General features: G+C 37.1%; 1 pseudogene across 2 annotated transcripts; it reads right to left on the bottom strand.

Moving 5' to 3' along the window:
• Positions 1 to 7,841: 7,841 nt before the first annotated feature.
• Positions 7,842 to 14,518, bottom strand: LOC149568199 (pentatricopeptide repeat-containing protein DOT4, chloroplastic pseudogene; annotated as a pseudogene). Of its 2 annotated transcripts, XR_016362522.1 has the most exons (2): positions 10,859 to 13,999; positions 7,842 to 10,699 (listed from the first exon to the last, which is right to left on the bottom strand). The product of XR_016362522.1 is annotated as a pentatricopeptide repeat-containing protein DOT4, chloroplastic pseudogene, transcript variant X1 (transcript). The 2 variants fall into 2 exon arrangements; XR_016362523.1 differs by having other exon boundaries at positions 7,842 to 14,518.
• Between the last annotated feature and the right edge of the window lie 991 nt (positions 14,519 to 15,509).

Here is a 15,509-nt window from a genome sequence, read left to right as displayed (position 1 = left end):
TGGTTACTAAGATGTCATAATAGTTTCAAACAATAATTTACCAAGTCAGCTCAAAGTTGATACTCGAGTCTAATTATCCACTTGGGTGATATGTAGACACTTGGGCAACACAGTGGAACTCGGTAGTTATGGCATTCAGTTAACACTGTGCACTTGGTTCACATTGAACACCAGGCGAGTGAAGATGTCTTAGTCAACACTGGTAGCTCGATAGACATTACTTAAAGCCAAACACTTGGTTGACACTTCTCACTACTAGCTTGGTTAACATTGTTAACTTGGTTTACATGGTTCTTCTTGTGCAGTAACAATATTAACGATACAAAATGACTTAAGTGTTTTAGCACTAATTGACAATATGTCTTGTCATAGGGTCAACAATCTCCCCCTTTGGCATTAGTGATGAAAACACTTGTCATGCTCAAAATCTTCAATCAAAATCTTTTAGCAAAACTTGCCCTATGTATGAGCTATGTTCTATAACTTGGTTTCTAATGAAAACTCTACAACTCAGTTTAAACTGAAAACTCTGTTCTTTATTTTTCAAATTTTGGTTTTGTTCATCTTCTTTTTAGATATTTTTTGTTCAATTCATTTTTTATACATATTTCCTCCATTATACATATCTCCCTCTATATGCATATATACATACTTTCCCCCTAAATGCCAAAATTTACAAGGTTATGCCAAAATGAGAGAGGAAATCATGATGTACCTTCAAAATTACAAACATGGTCTTATCCCAATTATCTTGCAATACCTTTAAGATGTGTATATCAATTTGAATCTTAGCCGATACTTCCATCATATGCTCTACAACAGAAAAATTGTTGTCATGAATCAATGTCTTTGCATGAACAATTTGTTTCTACACTACATCCATGTGTGGAGTGATTAGACTCTGAATTTCAAACAAGGATATCCTTATCCTGGCTTCTTCTCTTAGTAGCTCTTACTGTAAGTCAGTCAAATATCTGATTTCACAAAATGTGTTGATCTTGAACTTGAGTCAAGTGCCAACTGGTTTGCACTTGCCTTCAAATCAATATCAATCTTTGTCAACTTATCCTTAATATCCTTTGTAAATTTGGTAGTGTTACTCAATTTTACAAATAGAGATACAACATTATTTACAACATTTTCTAATGTAACAACAAGAGTTGATAGTTCTACTTGTTAGTGTAAATAATTAATTGTTATTACAATTAACTTAAGTTTTCTTAGGAATATGCATAGACATATGAGTTGTCTTGTTGACAACATAGGAGTTAGCAACTTATTTGAGCACATGTTGTCTACAACATCTCTTTATGAGATACATGTATGTAAATTTATCCTCTCATCATCGCACAAACTCTTGTGCTCAATGGAGGATAATCCACTCTTAGTGGACATCTTCTTAGTTGTGATGTTTATCTCTTTGTTGACTCCTAGTCGTTCTTGTTGCCTTTATATTCAGGCACTTCTATGATGTATTCATCTCATATCCAATTATCTGATTAATCCATTCTCATTTGATCATCATTAGTCTCTCTTGTGCTATCTATTGAGCTTCTTGATCTTGGTATTGAATTATTGCCTTAGGAAAATTCTTACATGGTATCAGAGCGATACCAAATTCTTACATGGTACTAAAGCCATGGGAGCTTCATTGCATAACCATTGGAGAGATTATATTTTGTAGGTCAAGATTGGAGCTTGCTGGTGCAAATCAGATATTGGTATCATATTCAAAAGGTCAAAAAACCCCCAAATCGACTTTTTTTTCATCAAAATCGGACATCTTAGGTGAAATCTAGAGTCAATTGATTTTTGGAGGTGTGACGGCGGCAATTTAGGAAAAATAATTATAGAAGTGATTTTCAAACAACGATATCTCCCTCATACGAACTCCTTTTTTCGATCAATTTTTTTCTTTTGGGGTAGAATTTTATGATCGACACATTGGTGTAGGTTTTTGTGATCTCTGTTCCTAAATTTTTTTTTAAATTGTCATTCTTGATTTTTACAACTTCAGAGGCTTCGTATGGACTCATCTAGACACATATTCAGGTGTTATTTTTTTGAGAGTGCATGATTTTTTGTCTACTTCCTTGATCTGGTATCAGTTTGGAGTAATTTTGGGTAGACATAGTACTTTCAAATTTTGGTCTTATTTTGTCCTATTGCCACTTGTAATTAATTAGATCCTTGAGAGGTCTTGTGTCTTATCTTGTTGAGTCTGATATAGCTTCATATGCTTGTTGTTGTAACCATCAAAATTAGAAGTCCACTTAGGCCCTAAAGTGGCAAGTGGCCATTGTAATTGCACTAAATACAAAGTTTTAAATCATGCATTAAGGGGGGAGGGGGTGTTCTTTGATTATTTTTTGCATTTTGAGGGTGCATGCATTATTTGATCTCATGGAGTCATGTCAAAATTGTCATTTTGGTTTAAGATTCAAATTGACAAAAAGGAACTATCAGAAATTGAGTGCTTTGATGATTGATCATCTAAGAGAACATAAGGAAGTGTTTCCTTGTCTATATTCGAATATATTTCCACCTAATACTAATTCTCTTCTTCTTCGCTTTATGTATAATGGTATAACTAAGGAATCTTTTGCTCCTCTTAGTAAGGAAAGTAGTCCTCGTGACGTTTGGATGTATCTTTGGGAAGCATATGGAGATCCACGAGCCCCTCCATTACCATAGGACATTCTACCTCCAGTTACTCCAGTTGTGGTACCTACAACTCTAGTTGAGATCATACCTCCTATTGCTTCTACTAATCTAGTTCCAGCCACAAATGCTCCTGATTCAGTGCAACAAGAAACACCATGTCTTCCTATTTCAGCTTCATAGGATGACTTCCTTCTAGACATTGCAGTGTTGTTTGTGGAGTCTTACATTGAAGATGTGGAAGACATTATTGATGAAATCCATCTTCTCTTTGTTGAGGAGAATTCTTCTTCACTTGTTGTGAGGGAACACTCTGGCCCTCAACCACTTGATCTTTCTTTTGAGATAGACATGATTGTGGACACTTATTTTCAGCAGTTGGAGAATGACTCTTTTACTTCAAAGGAGACATATCAGTCTTTGGAGATTGTATTCCAGTTTCCTCAAACATCATATCTTTTGAGGATTCTTCCTACTAGTTGGGGAGCATTCTCTACTACACCTATGGCACCACTTCTTCCTACAAGGAGGAACGTCATTCAATTTTCATGGTGCAGCTTCTTTAGTCATCAAGGAGCTTCTTTCATGGGTGTGCATTCATCATTGAGGGGAGGCTACATTGCTTCTCTTATCATATCTTCCTATGAGGATGATTCCTTGTCTTTGGAGTTTGATTTGTTTTCATACATGGACATGTTACCTTGTTTGCCACCTTCTTTTGGGCATCCACCAAATTGGCTTGTGGCATCTACATTCATCAAGGACTTGTCAACATATGACCAAACTTCAGAGGCAGCATCCATAGCATACTACATATGGATTCCTCATCCATCTTCCTATCCACAATGGGAAGTATACTTGCACCTATACTTGGTGTATCTTCTTCCTAAAGGGAGAAATGTCATTTTTAGGCATTGAATACTTTTTTGTCTTCATAACATCCTTGCAGGAGATTATTCAATATGGGGGGATACCATCATGTATTTTTTCTTATGGCGGATATATGCTTGTACATGCATGATGTACGTCATACTAGGGGGGTATTGATTACTCCATCCTTGCATGCATCTTGTATTTCTTCATCTCTTTTTTTGGGGGAGCTTTTTCCCATAAGGTTTTCCCTCTTTCTCCATTTTTAGAGAGATTGCATTGCATAGCATTGTATGTAGAGCATTGCATTTGTACATGGGTACCTAACATGGCCTAGTAGCCGGGACCCACATTGCATCTTGCATTTAGCTTTGTGAGCTTAAGTGCATTCCCCTAAGTTGCACTTAAGGGGTGCTAATATAAATAATTAATTATTATTACACTTTACTTAAGTTTACTTAGGAATATGCATAGACATATGAGTTGTCTTGTTGACAGCACAAGAGTTAGCAACTTATTTGAGCACATGATGTCTACAACATCTCTTTATGAGATACACATATGTAAACTTATCCTCTCATCATCGCACAAACTTCTATGCTCAATGGAGGATAATCCACTATTGGTGGACATCTGCTTAGTTGTGATGTTTATCTCTTTACTGACTCCTAGTCATTCTAGTTGCCTTTATATTCAGGCATTTCTATGATGTATTCATCTCATATCCAATTATCTGATTAATCGATTCTCATTTGATCATCATTAGTCTCTCTTGTGCTATCTATTGAGCTTCTTGATCTTGGTGTTGAATTATTGCCTTAGGAAAATTCTTACATGGTATCAGAGCTATACCAAATTCTTACACTACTCGATCAATAGTTATTTTTTGTGCTACATTTTCTAGTACTTTTCTCTCAAACTTCCTTTCAACCTTTTCTAGAAGTTTTTCCTAACCATTTGGATCATCATTGAACTTATGTACAATTTCAACTAATTGTTCAATGATGGGGACCTTTTCATTTGCCTCTATAAACAATGTATCCAAGAATATGTCTTTGATATCCTCAAGGACTTTTCTTATGTCCCTTTCTACCCTCAACATCTGTTGCTTGGCTCTTTTCTTCCAAAGTTTGCCCAATAGGTCCATTTGCTCAATAGAAATATTAGATTGGTCCCAATTTGGAATCACAATCTCTTCATCTAGGTCAATATTATCAATGACCTTTTCTTTTCCCCTGTCCTTGGTTGTTGGAGAAGGTATGACTTCTTTCTCTTTGCCTCTATCTTCTTTATCAACCAAATCCTTCCTAGGTTGATGCTCGATTATGCCTACCTCGGGAACCTATTGCTTAGTTCCTACTGGAGTGGAAATTAGTGAAAATGCAATATTCTTCACTTCACTGCTGGGTTCAACTTGGTTCAACTCGGTAGGCTGCGGCTTGGGTGTTGGCTTAATTAGTTCAAAGCTTGAAGGAGTGGTAGGGAGAGATGCCATGACCTCTACTAGAATTTTCTCAGGATCAGACTCTTCAATGGTCTGAACCTCTAGTAGATCTCCCTCTTCTTTTATATCGGAAACATTTTTCCACATGTTGGATGTGGACTATGCAACATCCTCAATTTTATTAGACATTGCCTCCTTTGCTTCTCAGACAAATTTTGCATAAGTTTCTTCAGAGTCTATTTTTTGATGTCTTTCTCTATTCTGACTGCATTGGCCCAAGGTGAGAAACGAACTTTAGTAGGGCTTCAAGAGCTTGCCCTTTTAGTTCAATAGGGTCATACTTCCATTTAGCCATTTTCTCTACCAATGCATCTTCAATCTTTTTCTGTTCCTCCTTGCTTTTGGTTTCATATTTGAGGTATCTGAAATTAGCCATGCCACTTCCTTCCCTTACTGATTTCAACCTTTGTTCAAAAGTTGGTGGGGGCTTCTTCAGTGAGATGATTGAAGCGTTATCTTCATCTTCATCATCATCATCATCATCATCATTCATCCTTAATTTCCTTGGTTTCTTGGGCTTGGTAGCAGTAATCACAGGGGTAGAAGACTTTGTTAATTTTCTAGATGGTGCATTTGCCTTTTTCTTAGGAGGTTCCTCCCAAGTAGATCTTCTATAGCCACATCAGCTTCTTTTGACCTTTCTCTGCAAATATCTTCAATTATTTTTGCTGTGTATAGATTTTCATTCATCTGTACTACGAACTCTTTTCTTCTTTTCAGGGAATGAGAGAGTTGATTCTTTAGTTTTTTTATTTGTTTCATGGCTAGGTGTAGATCCAGTTTGTTATTCTCAATGGCTTTCTCTAACTTGTACGCTTCCATTGCTTTTGATCTTTGCTCTCAAGATGTTAAACTTTTGATAAGAGAACCTTGCTCTAATACCAATATTTGGAAATGTAATGATGACTGCGTGACTGGGGGGGTGTGAATCAGGTTCCACTTAAAACTTTTTTATCTTTTATTTCACTTTATAGATTATCTAATCTACTCGCATGCATGAAACATAAAGCAAAAAAAGTAACAACACCATAACACTTGGACACAAGAATTGGTAACCAAGAAACCCTCCAAGTAGAAGGTAAAAATGGGGTGGGAATGACACCCACAATGCTTCACTACTATAGTAATAAAGTTGAACTGTTAAGGCTTACAATTGATCACTTATGGTGATCTACTTGGTTAAGAGTAAGGACTGTTAGGTCCACTTTGTGAAAAGATTTATACAATACAATAAAGTATGTGTTTGGTTAAGAAATTTTGCAAGGACTTCTAGGTCCACCTACTTAGAGGATTTGACTGATGCACTTGTTAGGATGAATCAGTGGATTGATCTTTGTTGTGCAACTCGGTTTGCTAAATTAATTTTTTTTAATGTGATATGATCACTTGATTGTGATAGATGAGTCTCTGCCTATCCTGTATACTGCTTGTAGCCTTCTAATAACCCTGCTCTGTCATATTCGCTTCTCTACAATGTTCTTCAAAATAAATATTCCTCTTGATGGTGAGACAAAATAACTTATATTTATATCCATCCAAAACAATTACATTAACAAATCAGCGATTAAGATATCATAATAGTTTCAAACAACAATTTACCAAGTCGGCTCAATGCTGATACTCGGGTCCAATTATCCACTCGGGTGATATGTTGACACTCGGGCAACACAATGGAACTTGACAGTTGTGGCATTCGGTTAACACTGTGTACTTGTTTCACATTGAGCACCAAGGGAGCGAAGATGACTCAATCAACACTGGTAGCTCGGTAGACACTGCTTGAAGAAAAACATTCGGTTGACACTACAACTCAGTAGACACTGTTAACTTGGTTGACACTGCTCACTGCTAGCTCAGTTAACATTGCTAACATGGTTTACACAGTTATGCTTGATAACAATATTAACCATACAAAATGACTTTAAGTGGTTTGGCACTAATTGACAATATGTCTTGCCATAGGGTCAACAGTAGAGCCAAGGCATAATAATTTTCTATGAGTGTCATTAATAAGTATTCAAGTGTCATTGGGTTTGGTTAGAGAAGTGTTTTATATAGTTGTCTCCCTTTAGAAGATAAATAATATACTTTCCCTCTAAGTTCTCTAGTGGAGATTTTTCTGAAAGAGTTTTTTCAAATAAATTTGGTGTCTTATTTGGTTGTTACATTTTTGCATTTTGTTAAATATTGCAATCATTTTATTCTTTCAAATTTGGTCATCTATTTGCAGATTTATAATCACGTAAAGAAGTTAAAATTGCAAGCTTAATGAATAAATAAAAGTATGAATACTCAATATTCAAAATTTGTACTTGGAGGAGATATATTAATAAAACATTTACTGAGAATAGCATATTCTTCAACTCTCCTTTCTCCAACATATGCTATAAAAAACCCTAGATCTAGCCTCATGATGCTTGAAAGTCCTAATCCAGTTTCCTTGCTGTAATCGCCTAGACTAGACTAACTATTGGTGCATGCTACAAAATAGGATAGAAACTTGCTTGAAATTAAAACTAAAACTACTATGGTGATACACCAAATTAATGTTGTTCTTTGCACAACTTAGAAGTTTCATATACTAACGCATCAATGCTTCATAGGGAGGTTATGATATTTACATATTACAAGGAAATTGTATCATTTCTGCACACCGATGGCTATTAATATCATCCACATAGCCTATGACCTGCACAAAAAATATATTTTCTGGCTAAAGGTGTTGATAGTGAGACATAATTTCAAGGATGTTTATAAAAATCAGAAGAAGATATATCAATCATATGACAAAACATAATATAAAAACTTCTTAGAAGGCAAAGAGCTTATCTTTTATTGATTGAAGTATTTACAATAGCTTGGACAAAAAGGACAATAATATTTTGCTTTCAGATTACAATACTAGCCTAAAACAGCGATAACTAACTCCAAAATGAAGACCAGTGCTTTGCTTTAAAGCTGTGTAACAGCTTGCTACAAGAAAGGGACATGTGCTGAAGAAAGAAAGATAAGTGTTACTTCAGTTTGTTGGATCAAACTCATTTGGTGTCCAGCTCATGTGTTGTTGTTTTTGAGGCCTCAAAGTGCTCTAAAATGGTGGGAAGATGAAGAGAATCCTTCTACCTTGACCCATCCAGTGATGAAGCTCCTCCATCAACTCCTAGTTGCTCTCACCTAGCTATAACTGAGTCAAAACCACCTTAATCCTCTCAACCACTTGGACATGTCGCCAACCTTCCTATATCCTCCATGATGCTTCCAATCTGCTCAACTGCCTCTCCAAGCTAATAGGACATATGTTCCCCATGATTTTGGAGTTGGAAAAGCATTAAGGTCGGATGGGAAAGATATGGATCATTGAAGAACTCTCCAATTATTGCAAACTATGTTATTATGGCATATAAATATCCTTTTCATGCCTTCATACTTCTGAAAAATCTTTCTGTATGTTGAATGCCTCTAATGAGTCACCAACTGGCCTTTTCATGCTTTCCTGAAACACCTGTTGTAGCTCTTTGATCCCATTATCATGGTATCTTTGTGTGGAGGTTTGGACTAGAACCGTCTTCTTTGCTCAATTGTAATTTCCCTAACGAAGATCTACTCTTTGGTGATCACTATTTGGCTCGTGGATATGATAGGGAAGAAAATCCTGCTGGCTGTCCTCCATTTTCCACATGTTTGACCTTTTGTGCCTTTAAAATCCTGAACTTATGACTAATTTGTCTGCTATTCTCAATAGCTTTGAAGCCCTTGATAGTGGATTACTATAACAGTCCAATCATGTATTCTTTGCTCATCTTATGGACTTTAAGGGGGCTTTGAGTGGTAATTGGAATGTCATAGATGAGCACGCTATAACAGTCTAATCTACTGGCATCCTGTATCATAACTTTCATGCTTCAAAACTTTTGATCATGCTTCTTGACATGGCTTGCTACTATACCCTGTTTACTATGATCTCTTCTTTTAATACCCTGCTCAATGTTCAAGCACAATGATATATGAGCATGCACAACAATTTCTAGAAACTGTCCCTGTATTCATTTTTCTTTGGTCTATAATCATACTTGCCCTTACTGCCATGCATTCTTGGATATGATCATCCATAACCAATCTTGTGGGTCTTCTTTTGGTGTCTACCATAATCACTTTTCACTTGATAGTCCTCATATTTTAATTGCATCTAAAACTGTACACCGCTTTTCGTTTCTCGCTGTCTTCACCATACCTAGACCTTGCAAGTTTCTTTTGATCTTGACAACTTTCCTGAGACTATTATATGCCAAAGTAACTGTTATGTGCAAAAATGGCACTCATATCATCAAATGCTATCCTTTGGCTTCGGTACCATACCTTGAGGATTAAAATCATACATTTGATGTTATGTTATGCCCCCTTTTCCATTTGTTCAACTTTCTCGCTATTCCTTCATTCTTGATTGTCTCCACTTGCCTGCATGCTTCCCTTTGTCTTTGTGGATGTCAAAACAAATAAATCAATACTTCTCAATCTGTTGTCTTCCTTGTAATAATGTGGACTGTCATTTTCTTGTTTGTGATTTGTCATAATTTTGTCCTTAAGAACTGCTTCTTTGTCTTTTACTGTACCTTATCATCAAATGCAACTCTGAAATAAATACAAACCTCCATGCTTCATAATCCTTTCTCACTGGGCATGAATTTGCTCTGGATGGCTGTCACAACACTATCATAAACAAACTCCTATTAGACTTCGATCTCTTCAGTTACCCACCTTGTCACTGTCTCTAATATCTGTGGAAGCCCAATACCCTTTTGAGGGCTTTCAGCCCTCAATTTGATACTTAGTGAAGAGTACAGAAGCCTTTTATCATTGCTTGATAGGAATAGGGTATGGCCTTCTCATGATTTTTATACATTGTGATCTTGCGAACACTTGCTCAACTTGGGACTGTCTTTTCCAATGGAACCCTATCTTCTTTCTTTTACTCTCGTAACCTGAGATTGCTTGTGGTTTCTGTCTTCTAATTATCCACTCATCGTCGAACCTGCTATCCTATTGTCCTCAGCTTTCTTGTTATGGTCACATTTTATGAACCCTTGACTGCTGGCAGCCCCTACTTTCTCCCTGCTTTATGTTTAGTGATATTGACTCACATAAATGTATAATAATGACCACTTACCTTTATGGATAATGCTATGAGCTTATTTCATCACTGTCTTCAATGACTGCTATGTGTCTCTTCTTCTTTAATATCAATATTGACTTTAATCCCTACATAGATTATCCTTTCTTACTCCTCATCTTTCACCTTACCTTCAGTTCATGGTATGGTTATAAGGGTTGTTAGAGGGTTTAAGGAAATCCTTCATCCCTTTACTGTTGGTCTAAGACCACTGATTTTTTTTCACTGCATTCTCTAACTTGCCGAGAAACATGTGAATAACTTGATCAATCTCCAAAACTCTTGAAAACTGAAACTTAGAAGGCAATTTTATACTATTCAAAATCCAACCAATTCCCCTTGACCATAAACTAGTGCCTCCACATTTATAAGGTTACATGGAACCTTTGAGAGCATGTTTCATCAAACCAAAGATTCAAGAGCAAAGCATGAAGTTGCCCATTTGATCTGTATTTGGAAAGTCCTCAAGCTTGTTCTCTTTACTAGCTGCTCATTAACTATGCACAACATTCTCTTAATCTTTCAATAGTCTTCACAGCAAATGGGAAAAAAGAAACCAATGCAGAACAGATTATGCTTGTTCTCTTCCTCTTTTTGTTTATGAGGCATTCTTTTTAAATAATGCAAGGCTTCGACAAGTGAAGACAGCAACATACCTCTTTACACATCATGCACCAGAATGAACATGGTATGATGGTCCATAAGGAGTTCTTTAATCACTTCCACACATCGCTACTTGTCATACTGAAGGCACTGGCCATTGAAGATCAAAAACCCTCATTTACCATTCGCGAAATCTTGGTAATATTTTTGGATGCCATTGATTGCTGCAGACTCACTAAAAGAGACCCAACAGCGACAGAAACCCTAGTTTCAGTTTTGAATCAAACTCCTTGCAAAATAATTTCCCTCTTTACATGCAACATGAAGTTGAGACAGTCAAAGTATCTTGAAAGTTAAGTAAGGTTCTCTCATTTCACATGCTTGTGGATTTGGTCAAACAATAAGGCCTTTTAAACAACTTTGATAAAGTTGACGTATTTGGAATCTTAATGGAAGCTCCATGCAAAAGTGAAGCCATAACTTATACCTTGGGTGTGGAGCCAAACAGAACACACACACACAGAACACTTGAGTTCTTACCTCCTCTGCATTTCATGTGTATGCATGTTTTCCAAAATCACTTCAGTGAAACAAAATCCCTGCTATCGAAAAATGAGTTTTCAACAGACACCTTAGTAGAGTTATGCATCTAATTTTACGATTCCAATAACATGGTCTAGATCGCCAAATACTCAAAACCCAAAAAAAAGACTTACTGGGAACTGAAAAATATAGACTTTTCTCAGTACTACAAGAGGTCTGACGCAGTGCACATTGTTATAGTGCAATCTTATTTTTCAGATTGCTTCATTTTTGCATCACCAATAATCTCCACAAGAACATTGTCCCTCTTTAAAATGATGGAATCGGTTTGCATCTCTGACAACAATTTCTCTAGCAACTATCTTGGAGATTAATTTAGTTGCAGTGTGGCAATCGGCACATACTCGAAGGTTCTTAACAACTCTAATAGTTGTCCCAGGAGCTGTGTTCAACAAACCAAATGCGATTGCTAACTTTTCACTATGGTGGCAGAGGAATAATTCTTTTTCCTCCTCTTCCACATCATTAAGTGAATGCTTTGAACCTGGGGAATACCCTATTGCTTTCATTTCCCAAGCCAATTCTTCCAACATTGCATAGATCTCCTCTGTCTGTGGGTGCAATCTGTCTCCTACACAAAAAGCATGTACCATTTTATGGTCTTCAATCCAACTACATCCAGGCATCTTTTTAATTCCTCTATCTTTCATCAATCTCCTTAACACTTGAACCTCAACCCACCTGCCCACTTTTGCATAGATGTTTGATAGCAGAACATAAGTGGCAGCATTTTTAGGATCCAAATCAAAAAGCAGAGTCGCTGTATATACTCCTAAGCCTATGCTTGTATGTGATCTACAGGCAGCAAGAAAACACATCCACACAACCATCACAGGTCTAATTGGCATCTTAATGATAAATTTTAGGGTGTCCTCAAGATAGCCAGCACGGGAAAGAAGGTCAGCCATGCACACATAATGATCAACTGTAGGCACAATGTTATAAAAGTTTCTCATTTGATTGAAATATGTACAGCCTTCTCCCACTAGACCTGCATGGCTGCATGCAAAGAGAACTCGAGAAAAGGTTACAGTTTCAGGATATATTCCAGAGTGCTTCATTGATTCAAATATTTTGAGGGCATCCTTGTAAAATCCATTTTGTGCATATCCTGCAATCATAGCATTCCATGAAACCACATTTCTTTGAGGCATTTTGTCAAACAGTTCTTGTGCCCGGTCTATGCTTCCACACTTTGCGTACATGTCTACAAGGGCATTTGCAACTGTAATATCTGACAGAAATCCCCCTTCTGATATGCTTTGATGGATGTCAATGCCCTGTTTTAATGCTCCCATTTTGGCACAAGCTGGAAGAATGCTGGCAAAAGTCGTGGAATTTGGCTTTACACCTCCCAATTGCATTTGCTTGAATTTTTCTAAAGCCTTCTCAACAAATCCATTTTGTACATATCCTAGAATCATTGCAGTCCATGAGACAACATTTCTTTGAGGCATTTTCTCAAAGATTTCACATGCCCTGTCTATGCTTCCACATTTTGCATACATGTCTACCAAAGCACTTGAAACTACAACATCTGACAAAAAACCCCCTTCTGTTATGCTTCGATGGATGTCAATACCCTGTTCCAAAGTTCCCATTTGGGCACACGCTGGAAGTATGTTGGCTAAGGTTGTGGCATTTGGCATTACACGCGCTGATTGCATTTGCTTGAAAGTTTCTAAAGCCCTTTCAACTAAACCATTTTGAGCATATCCTGCAATCATTGCATTCCATGAAACCACATTTTTTTGAGCCATTTTGTCAAACAGTTCATGGGCTTTGTTTATGCATCCACATTTTGCATACACGTCTACCAATGCAGTTGCAACTACAACATCTGATAAAACTCCACTTTCGACTATAATTTTATGGATCGTTGTAGCCAGTTCCAAAGCTCTAATTTGAGCACAGGCAGGGAGGATGCTGACAAAGGTTGACGAGTCCGGTTTTGCGCCCACCAATTGCATTTGCTTAAAATATTCCAAGGCTTTTTCACCAAACCCATTTTGAACATATCCTGTAATCATGGCAGTCCATGAGATGACATCTCTTTGAGGAATTTTGTCAAACAATTCACGTGCCTTGTATATTCTTCCACATTTTGCGTACATGTCTACCAGGGCACTCGCAACCACAACATCTGACAAAAATCCCCCTTCCGTTATAGTTTGGTGGATGCTCGTACCGTGTTCCAAGGCTCCCATTTTGGCACAGGCTGGAAGTACGCTAGCAAATGTGAAGTTATTAGGTTGAATTCCTGTTCGTTGCATTTGGTGAAACAGCGTGACTGATTCGTGAGGAAATCCATGTCTTCGGTATGCTGCAATAATCGTATTCCATGACGAGACGCTGTCTCGTTCTTTCATGCTGTCAAACACTTTACGAGCATCCAACAAACTTCCGCACTTGACATACATATTAATAAGCTTACTCTGAAAACTTGTCTCTGTAGCAAATGCAAATTGCCTGGGAGCGATGAAAGAGTGGACATTTTCCTTCTGTGAAAACGCCTCCTTGAAACTGCAAATCTGCAATAACTGAAGATATGCATATGAGCTTCCAGCGGGTTTCTGTATAGTAAGCGCAATGCGCGGGACAGCCTTCGGCATTATGCTGTGAGATTAAGATGAATAGGAGATGGCAATGGCATTTTATTACTATAATTAGACTGTGAAAAATGTGCAGCATTTTATGAATTTTAAATCCCCACTGCGGCAAACGGAGAGTAAAAAAAATTTGCAGAGAAAAGATGCACATAATTATAAATTTGGTTGTGAGCAAGAAAGTGATCTCCAGTAAAGAAAATGTCCAGCTACAAACCAAACCTGTAATATATAATATATATCGCGTTCTGGAGTTGGACGATGGGAAGAGCCCATATTACCTGGGTACTGGCTAAATAGCCAACTAGAACCTTAAAAATATAAGGGAGATCTAAAAAATATCAAGTGGTAAGAACTCGATTGGCGATTAGGATTTCCGAGGACCTCGCAAGGTGTACTCGGGTGGAGGAAAAGTAGGGAATGGGAGGTTCCAAGTTTCAGTGGTCTTCACATTTTTTTAGCAACCAAATTTGATGGAGGAGGTCAAGGTGCCACATGGAATCCAACTCGTTCATATGGAAGTATTTTATTTGACATGTTCGGTAGTATTAAAGAAATAAAGAAGTTTGTTAGGGAAAAAATTTCCAATATTTTATGGACAAGGCACATAGGGGGAAAAAATCTTATTACATTAAAGAATTTAGCCTCACTTCTAATCATGATGAAAAGGCCTATATAGGAGCATCTATTAATTGGATAGCAAAAATGTTGATAGCGCAATTCAGAACTAGTTCACACCGGCTGTGATGTGAAACTGGTAGATGGCAAGTTCCAAAGGAAGAGTGGGCAAACAGAACATGTATATTATGTAATATGGGAGTGGTAGAGACAGAGCAACACTTTATCAAAGATTGCCTAGCATACAGTGACATCAGATCTGGTTATACAGAGATATTACAAAACAGGGACTTGAACTACTTATTCTACTTATTCGAAAAAGATCAAGTGAAGAGAACAGCAACTCTGATTATCAAACTTTAGCGAAGGAAAGACAAGTTAACCACAACTCTGCGGCTAGATTAGTTTTGCTCCTACCTTGGGGGGGTGATCGTGTGGGTCCCATAGGCTACTTTAGCCTCATGGACGACATTAAAATCTATCATATCATCTTTTCTTGGGCAATTTTGACAGCCAACTTTCACAAATAGAGTCCATTTTCAAAATAAAATATAATTCCAAAATCAACACAAGTATTACAAGTTGGTGTCAATTTTTGGTATACTGAAGATGCTTTATTTTACCTATTTAACCATACTTTGACTAGTCATAACTTGAGCAAATATATTCACACACTTCAAATCATATTAGAATTATTTTAGTGTGTTACATGCATTGATGTTGGTTCTTAGTAAATTAGGGATTATTGAATTTTTGAGGTCTTTAAGATTAATGGGTCTTTCCTTCCCACTAAGGGACTTTTGGACCTCTAAAAGGGTCTTAATCATGTACTAAGTGAGAGAAAACCACCTTCCCACATGTTCAATATTTATCCACC

The sequence above is a fragment of the Cupressus sempervirens genome, chromosome 3, assembly GCF_028749045.1.
Source record: "Cupressus sempervirens isolate cs-2001-9-10 chromosome 3, ASM2874904v1, whole genome shotgun sequence".
NCBI lineage: Eukaryota > Viridiplantae > Streptophyta > Pinopsida > Cupressales > Cupressaceae > Cupressus > Cupressus sempervirens.
Note: the sequence above shows the minus strand (reverse complement) of the source record. Positions and strands in the feature narration are given on the sequence as shown.